This window comes from Periplaneta americana, chromosome 10 (assembly GCF_040183065.1).
Source record: "Periplaneta americana isolate PAMFEO1 chromosome 10, P.americana_PAMFEO1_priV1, whole genome shotgun sequence".
Taxonomy (NCBI): Eukaryota; Metazoa; Arthropoda; class Insecta; order Blattodea; family Blattidae; genus Periplaneta; species Periplaneta americana.
The window spans coordinates 54,423,919-54,437,086 of record NC_091126.1 but is presented as its reverse complement, the minus strand read 5'-3'; the positions used below and the strand labels follow the sequence as shown (position 1 = coordinate 54,437,086).

Genomic DNA, 13,168 nt, shown 5'->3' with positions numbered 1-13,168 from the left:
GTTATGAGAAAATAAACCTTTTAAAATAAAATTTCGCCAGAATTTCTTCTTCGAGTTGCGCTTCACTACCCTTAATACGTCTCGCAAAATGTTAAAGAAGCAAATCTAAGCACAGGGCGGTTATCATGGTCGAATAACTTGGCCTTTAACTTTGGCTTTGTTCGTTTCATGAAAACCTATCGGTATGTATGTGCTGGTGAAAATCGTAATAAACTAATTTTCGCTGCAAATTTACGATTCCTCGGACACAGTTCATAGTTTGAAGAATTGTAAAAGCTAAAGAAGTTTCTGTCATTATGCGTACATTACAGCAGTGCAGTATGTGAATATTCAATTAATTTTAGCTGCAACTCTGGAGGCAAATTTCCTGGATTTGCGGAATGGGGGCGAGAGAAGAGACGCTTGCCTGCCGATCAGGAGTTGCACACGGGCACGGGTTCGATTCCCGCTTGGGCACATTACCTGATTGGGTTCTTTCCGAGGTTTACCCAACCGTGAGACAAATGCTGGGTAATCTATGGCGAATCCTGGACCTCATCTAGCCAAATATCTTACTATCACCGATTCCATCGACGCTAAATAACCTCGTATTTGATGAAGTGTCGTTAAATAACCAAGTAAAAAAATACCATTTAGTGTCCGAATATTTCATTTTTTAATAATGCAATATTTTCCACATTTTAAAGGCAGTATGTCTCCTCGTTCTGTGCACCGCTGCTCTACATAACGTATGCATGGACAACCTTTGCACTGCTACCTATCTTTCGGTGCGTTCGAGTAGGGCAGGGCTTCACAAATGTTCAAAATTGCACGCGTGCAAATAGCCGTGCAATGGTGCAATGCGCATTGCAACGAGGTAAAGAATACTGCTGTGAGGTATCCAAATACATCTTCCGCGATTATTGCAGTAAGTCTAGTGGCCGGAACTAGACGGCAGACCCTGAGCCGAAAGGTTACGCAGTTTAGCGATAGATCTTTTTTGTTCTAATCTTTAGAGTAGTGTTATTTAGACAAATAAAATACTCTTATGTTTGGTTAGGCTACATTAGATAAATAAAATCTTAGGTTGGTACAACATGTAAAGATAATTGTGTGGTATCGATCACTGAACGGAGTTTAACTTTGTTTACTTTAAGTTTTACTCAACTTGTATACGTGAACGATTTTGTCTGTCCCCAAGTGCACAAAAAGAAAATTGCGGCCTAGTGTTTCAGATGCTAATTTAAACCATATTCTCAGGGTTTCTGTCGCTCGTACTATTGCTCTTGATATAACTCAGTGGTCGTCAGCACTCGCTGAAATTGGTTACTGGTAAGCAGGGCATGGCGACATGCACCCTCGTGCAGGAGGAAGCATACCCGCTAGCAGCTACAAATGCACGCTGGTGCTGTAAGAGACCCGCGGTTAAGATACGCTAGCCTGAGAGTGCTGTGTTCTGATTACCGCAGATTTATAACTGGTATCATCGCAAAAATACAATTAAAAAAACATAACTAAGCTAGTTTTATGTTAAGTGTTACGTTTCAGTCGATAAAAAAAAACATTCAAGTTACCTCAACACACTTCCTGTCAGATATTACTTAATAAAAACAAAAATAGTAAATAAATATGTAACTTTAATTTATTTATTTCGCCATCACGTATACAGTTTGCACCAACACCCCCTCAGTATTGTCTTGTTAATGCACGTACAAAGTGCATTGCGCAGTGCAGTACATTCTGTGAAGTAGGCTACTGGAGTAGAGGACGAAAGTTGACCTGCACGCAGTGCAATCTGTCCGCTGCGTTCGGGCTTGAATATACACCACTGTTGTAGCTCCTATGATAATCAATCGCGCTGTATTTTTTTAATAGATAGCTAAATGTCTCAGAAAGGCATAGAAAAAATTCAAAATGAAAGTATTTTTTGAAAAGTAAGAATAAAGAATACCAAGGTCGATGTGATCTCTTCAGAATAACAATTACACACCTTCTGAAGTTGATAAGCGATAAACTTTTTCGTTTTTCTCGTTAGATCCAAGCGGGATCAAAGCGAAAGATATGTTGAGAAAGAATAGAAATTACTTTTAAAAGTGGTCGCTACTCAAAATCTTTACTGGTTACCGAGTTACGGCGACTTAAACAAAGAGCATTTTCGTTTGTCGGAGTATTCATGAATCAACATTGTTATCTGTTTGAGTCTCAACGAAAAATATTTTCCTGAGCCTTTTTGTATTTCGGCTGAATAATTTATCCGTCTTGAGCTGTTCTAAGTAGATTAATTTCATCCGCAGTGGTAAATCTCAATCGAAATGTCATGTTTTATTACCGAATTAGGCCTATAGTAAACTTCATTTGCGTCCACGTTATCCGGCTAGAGATAACGGGTTCCGCTATTGAAATAACGTGAGGTGAATAGCTCTGATTGACTCTTTCATCAATGACGTCAACCTAGCGTTAAACGTTTAGCGTACGGCGAGGGTGCGAAAACTCTCTGTTGTCTCTATTGATATGTCGGCCCACACTATTACCACAGTCTAGTATATACAGTCACGAAGCTGAGGTGATTTTTTTTTTTTTTGCATTTTTCGCGATATAATGCTTCAAGTGGTTAGCAACTGAGAGTACTAGGAACAGTAGACTGTGCGATAGTAGCGATCCTAGTGGCTAGCAACTAATGTTCAACTTCATTGGATGCATATTTCCTACGTATTGAGTTTCGTAACTGTATGTACTAGACTGTGCTATTACTGAGCCTTTCTGCAAATCGCTCTCCGCATCGTCTCCAGACATCACATACCATCTGGATACTGAAGGGAGAATCTGAACAATACAAAGAACGCTTCACTGCTGTGCAATATATTCATTGAGCATGCTGACGAGCGAATAAATATGGGCGGCTCGTGCTGCCCTGGCAACGTCTGTGGATCTCAAAGCTAGTACTATCTCAACTAAACTTAGCGATGAAATGACAAAACAGAGCATTTTCGAAAGATGTTATTCATTTCTAAAAGCAAGGGAGGCAATAAAGCAATAAAATATCTGGCATAATTTAACTTTTCGTTCAGCAAAGGAATTTTACAATGTTATATTCGTTCGGATCAAATTTCTGCATAAAATTGTTCCAATCATTTATTATCATAATAGATTGCTCTCTTAAACTGACAGAGCATATTTGGAATTAAATCAATGACTTTCCCAAAACATGCTATTAAATGTTTCATATAAAACAAATTTTATCTCGGAAAAGGAAGCAAAAAACGAGCAACATTATATTAAACTTTTTTGTTTGAAATATCTCATAGAATAACTTCCAGAAATTAATGGCATTGCTTACGATTCACCCTGTATAATTAACATTGTCACTATATATTCTACTCTATAATGAATGAAGGACGGGAATACGCAAAAACATTTCAAACAGTCGAGTTAAATAAAATCGTTATAAATTCAATAATAATTTACAAATTCTAGTTAACATTTGTTTATCTTGTTAATATTTTTGGTCCTTATGAATTAAGATCGAAATGCACAAGAGAGTAATCTCTAAAACTGGAATCATAACGAATATACCACCTGTTCGGACACCTGAGGAATTGTGGGACAGAGTTCTAGATGCGTGGGAGGAGGTGGCCAAGAATTTAGACCTGTTCCATAATCTTGTGGACTCCATGCCGCGCAGAATGAGGGCAGTTGTTGACGCAGGTGGTTTGTGGACGAGATACTAGTCCCCACCACAGGCCTTTTTTTGTTAATATATTAACAGATTATCTCTTTTTATTTATTTATTTTTGTTTGATATGCGTCCGTCTTTTTAGGATGTGAAACAAGAATTTTTGTTTATACAGGCCAGGTCTCGCCTATTAATAGCCCACAGGTGATGGGCAATAATATTTTTATAAGACAGGTATAACGAAGTTTGTTAACAAATGCCATTTCACATTTAAACTAATAAATTAAGTTAAAGTTAAAATAAAAAATAATATTTTTACCGTACCGGGAGGCAAACTAACAACCTCTGGTACGCATGTCAGACATCTTACCACTGGGCCACACAGAGCTCGTAAGGTTTACCACATTATAGACGGATGACTTTCAATGAAGAGACACAACAGCAATGCCTTGCAGTGCGTTACGTTTACACGAGTGAACCGCGCGATAGAACTTAGCATTTCTATCGACCAAGAGTCGGCCCATTCTTTTTGCCGTTAAGTTTACACTATCGTTTATCACACGGTTCTTTAATTAAAAAGTCTTGCATCTACTAGTGCAGAGCTCACTATGTACCTATCAGCCATATTACTACTGAAAACTTCTGCAAACAAAAGTAACTATAACTAACTAAAAAATCATTAACAAAATACTAGTGGAGACATCTATGGACGACAATAGATACTGAACTTGATGTTACCTCAACTGTTGTTACAAGCGCTGATAAATCTACATTTAACTTTCCGGAAATTCATAAAAATTATCAGTGCACTTAAATTTATAAGAGCAGCTAAGTAACTGAGAGTTAACTGATGTGTACCAGAAACCGGCCATAAATCGCACGACCACAGTGTCTTCAAAATCCGGTATCCTCACATCACGCCTCCCGCCGCCAACGTACAGAGGACGAAGATTCCCCGTTTCTCCAAGGCGTGCGTCGGTGGATTGCTCGTAGATGCAACGAGCCTATCTTCCATTTCCCCTCTCCTCATCGTAACACATAATGATATCTCATGAGTTCAGACAACTCCATGACAATTCACACTCCATGTTGATTGAATCCTCAGAACAAACCAAACCTACAGACGACAGAGTGAGAGCCTACGACCATAGGCGGAGAGAGAAAGCAAAACCATAGAATCTCCATATAACGGGTTATGGGGGACATCATTTACCTCTTCCACTGTTGTAGCTTGACCGTGGTACAGTATATCGGAATATGATCATTTAATAAAGGTATTTTCAGGGGCATGTTTCTTAATGTTACATCCACGTTGTGTAGGACTTGAACTGTAGGTCTACTACAATAAAACTACGTAACAGTGCTACCAGAAACTATTTAATATGAATTTTACCTTCCTGATGATATATGGAATGTAAACTCTAATTTTTTTTATTTAATTCCGTCTTTAAGTTTGCACGTTATACCGGGATCACTTTTCTTTTTTCTGCATTGTTGTGGAGTATGTTATTGATATTTCTCCAAGTGGCGGCCTGAATACCTGCAGACTTCTAACACATGAGTACAGGCTGTTACGAAAGAAATATTACAATGGTTTCATTCTCAAATGAGGTATAGAAATTCTTAGACATTCAGAAATTTAAAATAAATATTATAGTCCGGACACATGATCTGAAGACATTAATTCATCAAATTAGGCACAGAAACTTAATCATAAACAAAAGCAAAAACGGTCTTTTGAATTCAACGTTTTCTAACATTAATAGAGAAAAAAAGAGTTCAGACAAGTTTGGGGGGGGGCAGTGCCCCCTCATGCCCCCCCCCACAACTCCGCCTATGCTTACGACGCAGATGAACAACGTACGGGTTGGTTACGGTGCGTGGCATGCGCACCTTGATAAATGCGTGTAACTCATAAACGACATGTTTGGGAGTATATGTTCCTTAACAAAAAATTATCCTCTGCATGGCCTATCATCCGTAGCAGTTCGTCGGTGCGCTCCTGTTACATTCTGTATATATGTAGTAAAGATGACGTTCAACATGTAGACGCAAAATCTGCTTGCATCTTAATTGAACGTGCTTTTTCAATTTTATTCTTTCAATATTCTCCCCAGATTTCCTGCGTACTCGCATGAAAAATTCAACCGTATAGACGCAGCTTTAGAATGTACTTAAAATGGCATTAAATTATTGAGACCGCACAGATCATTAAGTTCAGAGGTTGTTTCGAATGATGATGGTGATGATGATGATGATGATGATTATTATTATTATTATTATTATTATTATTATTATTATTATTAACACAGTAGAAGTCCAGCGCTATGGAGTGACGGTTGGCATGCCTGGCTATGAAACGAGCGGGCCCGGGTTCAAATCCTGGTTGAGGTTATTCCGGGGTTTTACCTCAACCCATAACGAGCAAATGCTAGGCAACTTTCGGCGTTGGACCCTGTACTCATTTCGCTAGCATTATCACATCTCATTCAGATGCTAGGTAACGTTAGCAGTTTATAAAGCGTCGTAAAATAACCAATTAAAAATACAGTAGAGACATGTTCATGCCGATTCAAACTAACGCTTTCCATATACACCAGACACCCATCCAGAGCCACTGTAAACACACCGTAAAAGCAACGCCAATATGCTCAGCGGACGTGGAACGAAACTGTTTTGCTATTGGCCTCGTTGGCTCAGACAGTGGAAGTTGTAAATTACTCGCACAAATTTCATTCCGTTTCTCAGCTTCGTAACTACAGGTATTCTTCCACAGTGCAACTTAAATTTAATGCAATATTTAATCGTGCAACAAAAGTTGCTCATCATGTTTACACGTAAGTCACTACTATCACGGAATTAGCATATTCTTAATTGCTCAAGTTGGAAAAATGGCACGAACACAAAAAAGTGTATAATACTGTTTACACACAATACGCCATTTATGTGGCCCAAATTAGTCATATACACACTCATCTTCATCTTCCATAGTTCTTGGTCAGCTGTTGAGTGCTGCGAAGGCTCCGCGAGTTGTATAGGAAAGATCAAGCATCCTATAAAATTTTATAGAAATGTTGGGAAATGATTTAGATTATCTTTTGGGAGAATCAACAGACTGATGAGAAAATATATATGTAAATACGCTTATTTGTATTCTTTTTCTTTGATATGACGAACCTGAAATATTGTCCTTTAGGTAAATCACTGACATTTCTGTTTTCTAGAACTGCATTATTCCACGTACAGTGAATCAATTTAATATTGGACCAGTGTCGTACTACCACTTTGTAGGTCTTTATTTGACATTTGAAACTAACATATACAATAAATTCAAGCTCAGAACATTATTTCAATTTAAACAACACAAACTTACTTCGTAAAAAAATACAAATTGTTACTTGAAGAGATACAACGACTCTCTGAAAAAATAACCTAATATATATGCACACAATTTAATATTGGGCCAGATAAATTAAACGTTTTCTCGTATGTACAAAAATGTAATCCCTACAATTTAGTTTGATTCCCTTTCTGTCTAATGATCGCCCTCAACCGTTGCGGCATATTCTCAATTATTTTCTGGGTATAATTTGAATCAATAAATGCCCACTCTTCCTGCAGTCTCTTTTTGAGCTCACGTTTTGATTTTATTAGTCCCCTTTTCAGCTGTTGCCAACAATTTTTCCATTAGGTTTAAGTATGGACTTTGTGGAGGTATTTCTATTACTTTCAGGCAGTTATATAACAACCACATTCTATTCTTCCAAGCTTTACGTTTTGGGTAGTTGTCCTGGTAGAACTTAAAGTGTCTCTAATACTCAGCCTTTCAGCACTCTTATGAAGATTGCTCTTCAGAAGATTCAGATAGTCATTTTGATTCATTTTACCCCCGATGAAGGCCATCTCCCCTATCCCAGCTGAAGATATGCACCCCAGATCATCACATGTTTAACTGTAGGCTGCAAGTATTTAGTTTTTAGTTCGTCATTTACTCTGCATCATACAGTTATCCTACCATCAGAACCAAAAACATTTACCTTATTTTCATCCGTAAAAAGCACATTTTTCCACCAGTTTTTATCCTTATTAACGTATACTTTTGCGAATTAAAGTCTCTTCTTCTATTCACTTCACTTATGTATGGCTTTCTTCTGGCAGCTCTGCCATTGTACCCTGCTTTCCTAATTACACAACGCACTGTCTCTGGATGTACTTTCTTATTAACCTGTCCACAATTCGGAAGCAAGTTTTGGTGCACTTATTCTTGGATTAGTTTGAACCATTCTTAGTACGAACCGTTCTTCTCGCTCAGATATTTTCTTTGGTTGACCTGTTTGTGATATATTCTCTATCCCATCCTCTTTTTCGTATCGTCTTATAATATATTCAACACTAGTCTTGAACAAATTTAGCATATTGCCTATTTGTCTTTGACTTTTATCTCTTGCACGATGGTATAAAATCAGTTGCCACTCCTCAAGCGTAATGTTGGGTCCTCTTCGCCCCATATCACTCTTGTTAGCTTCGGGTTAGCTTCGGTACAACCACATAGCACAGAGACCGCACTTGACTCCACCTGAGACTGAACTGAATACTTTGAGTGGATAATAACACTGATCGGCCCAATATTAAATTGACGCACTCTTACGGTATTTCAAGAAAAATAATGCAAATAATGTCTCCTTATGATTGAAATATTTTACCACGTTATAGTGACTATAGTACAATACTTAATTTTCTTACTTTTAATTGTACAATATATTTATATCCATGTATTTTACAATATATTGATATTTTAATGCAAAATGTGATTCTGCACATATAGTAAGATAGCATTGGCCCAATATTAAATTGATTCACTGTACATTGCCAAGTACTGTAATGTGAAACTATCAAGTTTTTAAAGAAGACTAGTTAGGGCACCGGGTATTACTTCAGTTATATTTTCTAGTCAGAACTGTGCCATATTGAAGATACAATAATTCTACTTCTATTTAAGATACAACCGGTTGGTTACGCGGTCTAGGACGCAATCCGCTTAGGCGGCGTGGTCTGAAGGGTTTGAATCTCGTCTTCGTCCTTCGTTCATGTGCTACCCTGTGTATGTGTCTGTGAAGGCCACTACGCTCTGCTGACCCCAAGCTAGGGGTATAAAGACAAGACCATTCCTTCCCCTACAAGCATTGGCGTGTAAATTATACAACAGAGGAAGTTAAAAACGAAGACGAAGGAGGGAGGAAAACCAGCGAAACTTCTATTATTCATTAAATAGGATTCAAATAATACAAACGTAGGAGATTTAAACATGTCGTGCTCTTTATGCATAATAACAATTTAAATATGAGTGCAAATTTCGAAAATTATATTTTGGCATATATAAGTACACATTAAATAAAAACTGCAACTCAGATCTTGTTCAAAATGTTACGTATTACATCATTACCTTGTTTGGTATCTGAAGTCAGTCCCCTTTATTAATTTATGAGTGTTTCAATTAAAAACAAAATTAAATAATTATTAATTTTCGTATAAATTCAGTGAGTGAATGCGTCCTGTGTGTAAGATAGTAGGTCTAAATTGGTTATTTAAAATCTACACTTAAAGTTAGAAGTAGATTAAAGTCTGTCTTTCCGAATGCATATCTCACATCTCTTAAATTTTGAGACCCGATGACGTTCATAAAACGTAACTAAAATGTTTACTTGTAAGATGTAGTTTTCCAAAATCTGCAATACCGGTATAGGAATCTTTGCTTTTGAAATTAGATATCCCCATAGGTAGAAATCACACCTATTAATTTTGGGGCCATGAGGCCACAAGTTACGCCTTTTTCGATCATGAAGTACAGATCCAAACACATGGTAAAGAATGCACCTCGTAGGTATAGCTTTTATCCATATTGTGTCAGAACAATATGTTACCTCATATTCTTTATCAGTAATCCCACACTGATTTACCTCTGAGCTTTTCTTAATTGTTAAAGTGTGCTTTCTTCTTGGTTCGCCCTGTTTAAAAATTGTTAAAGTGTGCTTTCTTCTTGGTTCGCCCTGTTTAAAAAACTTTCCTCTCCTCGCACTCTTTCACTAACATTGTTGTGAAACACGGTAACTCAAAGGAACTTTCTTATACACCTATTTCGAAATAATAAATAATTTCGTTTATATATATATATATATATTATATTTATTTATTATAATTATTTCTTAGTATTTAAAGCACCTTACACCAGCAAAATCACAATAACAAGAACGTTCTAGAAAGCGGGGATTCTGATTGTTAGGGAGAAATGTAGGTATTGGTACACGAAATCTAGAATAACTCTCTTTCATGAAAGACTACAGTATTTGCTTGACATGACGGTTAAAATTTTCGGTTTGTTAGGGAGAGTTGAGCTACATGACTTCCGATAGAATTTGGATGAAGCAAATTCTCAACAAAGGATTTCTTATATAACCGGAGTAGATTTGCAGCCTTGTAGAACACTGATCCGGTAGTTTTGGTAGAATACGAAAACTGTGTATTCTACAGTAGAAATATTAGTAAAATTGGTAGTATTGGTCAGAAACAAAAGTTTGAATGCATGAATTGGAATCGAAGTATTTTTCTTCAAAGGTTGCAAAATCATGTAACAACCAACGAAATGCCTTTTTAGGATACTCAAATAAGGCTATAAGCTGGTTATGGGTGTTATAAATTATGTGAATGGCAATTTACGTGTATATGTAATAAATAAAATAGGTATTTAGATACAATTTGTGTGACTTCTCTTAAGAAATCACTAATATTTTGCTATCAGATTTTTTTGGAATACGATGTTTCTGGAACTCATACAGATCGAGAAGTTACATTTATAGTATATTAAAATTTTCTATTAGGAAAAGAATATTATAGCCTAAATTGTATAAAGTAATCTTCAATTTATTTTAATTACAAATGAGATATGAACGTTAAGGATTTAATTGCTAGACATGCTTTTGGTATTCACAAAAGTGTTCGATTGTGTAGTTTTCATTGTTAGAGTGGGTTTATTTTATTTTCAATCTCAGCTGTATAATTTGATTTCATATTCAAATTAACTTTCTTATAATTTTGAATTCATATTCTAGTTTATTTACTTATATCTTTTAAGCAATAAATTAAGTGTTCATTTGTCACTGCATTATGATAATCGATACACAATAAATATTTGCATTTGGCTTACATCTTCTTGATGATTTTTGTATAGTATAGTTCCCACTCTTTAGACGTAGGACGCATTCTTGAACACTGAGGTCCTCCTGCCTACATCAATCCATTGTATGTGTACACTTGGTCAAAATGAAAGTGGCCGGCGTCTGAGAGACTAAGTTCGAATCTGTTATTTACGTGAGCGCTCGGAACAGCCAGGCTTTGTTCATAAGATTGCATATATTCTTCTAGTAGTAGTTATAATGAGGAACACAACTATTTATTAATCACTAAAATCTTGTGAGAAAGTAATTCATATACGAGATTTAAAACAGATAGATCGTTCAGAATGTTTAAACAGTGAATATTGTAACACAAACACTATATACTGTATAACAGGTTCTCAAGTGGAGTACAACCACCATTGCTCGTTACAATGCCATTCTGATTGCAATAAAACTCTCATGGCCAGTTTGTCCAAGTAATGTTTAATTTTGCTTAACGAATGTTAAATTAACAGTCTGTTTATTTTTAACGCTTTGTTAATGTATTTTCCATTTGATCAACATAATTTTGTTTAAGATAACCAACACTTAACTATAACGTCTGTTAGCACTATTTTAACTACTCAACAGCAGTTGGTAATGATTCTACACATGTAAGACAATTTTTGATTGGCTAAAATTAATCTTTAAATTCTGTATTATAGAGTGAGTCATGAAACTTGCATAAAATGACAACCTGTTATAGTAGGCCACGCTCCATAAACAAACAGTTAACAAATGAAAGTTGTAGGTGACTTGCTGAATAATAATTACAAAGTAAGATTATATTTCCTCATTGCTATTATGGATACGAAATACGAAAGAAATAAAATAACACTGATGTATTTAAACAGTCCAAAGTATTTTTTAAATGTTATATTACCAGTCATATGCTAAAAATTCCCTACAGAGAGACACAAAATATTAATTTCGCAACTTCTGTTCGAACAGCTGTGGAGACATCGGCCATATTTAACTAACTGTTAAACGAGTTAACTGCCCGAAATCCTACATTTAAAATTAACAATCTGTTAAACCAAACTGGTGTTGAAAACATACAATTTTATGAATTAACAAACTGTTTAGAGTTTAACAGTCGTTAAATTTTCTAACAATACTTGGAAAAACCGACCATTAGCGATAGCTGACAAACAGTTAGTGAGGTTGCGAGTTCAAATCTTCGTGGAGTTAAACTTCTTTTTTGTTGCCTTTTAAATGCATCAGTGAAAATATAACAGGTTTTCGTCATTTTTTATCCTTAGAATACATTTCGCTTTATTATTTTTTTCGTGTTAATAGAAACTTTTGATGCTGGATGGAAGTAACACTAAAGACGACAATTAGGGGCTTTCATATTAAAATGCTGTGTTAATTAGTATTAATCCCTGCTGCTTTACACTCTACTGCCTAAGGAACATTGAGTAAATATGTTGACGGTTTCGTAATTGGCAATAATTAATTTGCAAGTTGTGCTACAGGGAATATGAATACTAATCTAAATCCGTGATCGTCAGGGCCTAAACGTAGTAATTGTAAACAAGAAGAAAAACCATAATTCTGATGACAAAATATATCCTGATTTTCTGGAATTATAACCACAAATGTTCACCTATTTAGTAAGTATCTGGAAGTAACATGAATTAACATAAGCAAAATTATTTGATTATATTACATTAAAAGGAGTTGTAAAAATAAAAGGAAGGACAAAACAAAAAAATTCACTACGGAAATTCGAACTCGAACTGTCTGCATAAAAGTTAAGTAGCTTAACCACTGCTCCACGCCAAGCATGCTGTGGAGGTATTAAAATGCTGTGTTAATTATTGTATTAATCCCTGCTGCTTTACACTCTACTGCCTAAGAACATTCAGTTAATAATATGTTGACGGTTAAATAATTGATAATAATTAATTTGGAAGTTGTACTACAGGGAATATGATTATTATACTAATCTAAATTCATGATCATCAGGGCCTAAACCTAGTAATTGTAAACAAGACGAGAAACCATAATTCTGATGACAAAATATATCCTGATTTCCTGGAATTATAACCACAAATTTTCACCTATTTTGTAAGTATCTGGAAGTAACGTGAATTAACATAAGCAAAATTATTTGATTATATTACACTAAAAGGAGTTGTAAAAAATAAAAGAAAAGACAAAACAAAAAATTCACTACGGAGATTCGAAGCATGCTGTGGATGTAGCCCAAATCAGCGCCTTGTATTATGACTTACCTAAAGCGGCGCACTGAGGTTTACGGCAGTGAACTGCGCGCTCACCCAACGGGACTTAGAACATT

At 35.8% G+C, this 13,168-nt stretch overlaps 1 protein-coding gene across 7 annotated transcripts in view; it reads left to right on the top strand.

Moving 5' to 3' along the window:
• LOC138707697 (lysine-specific demethylase 4C-like) overlaps nucleotides 1–13,168 on the top strand; it is a 141,321-nt gene that overhangs the window by 33,334 nt on the left and 94,819 nt on the right. The window contains exon 1 of one of the 7 annotated variants that reach the window (XM_069837511.1): nucleotides 6,391–6,489. The exons of the other annotated variants lie outside the window; for them this stretch is intronic. The gene's annotated coding sequence lies outside the window, so the exon portion shown is untranslated. Of the gene's footprint in view, nucleotides 1–6,390; nucleotides 6,490–13,168 lie in introns of those variants that run through there. 7 annotated transcript variants of the gene reach the window in all.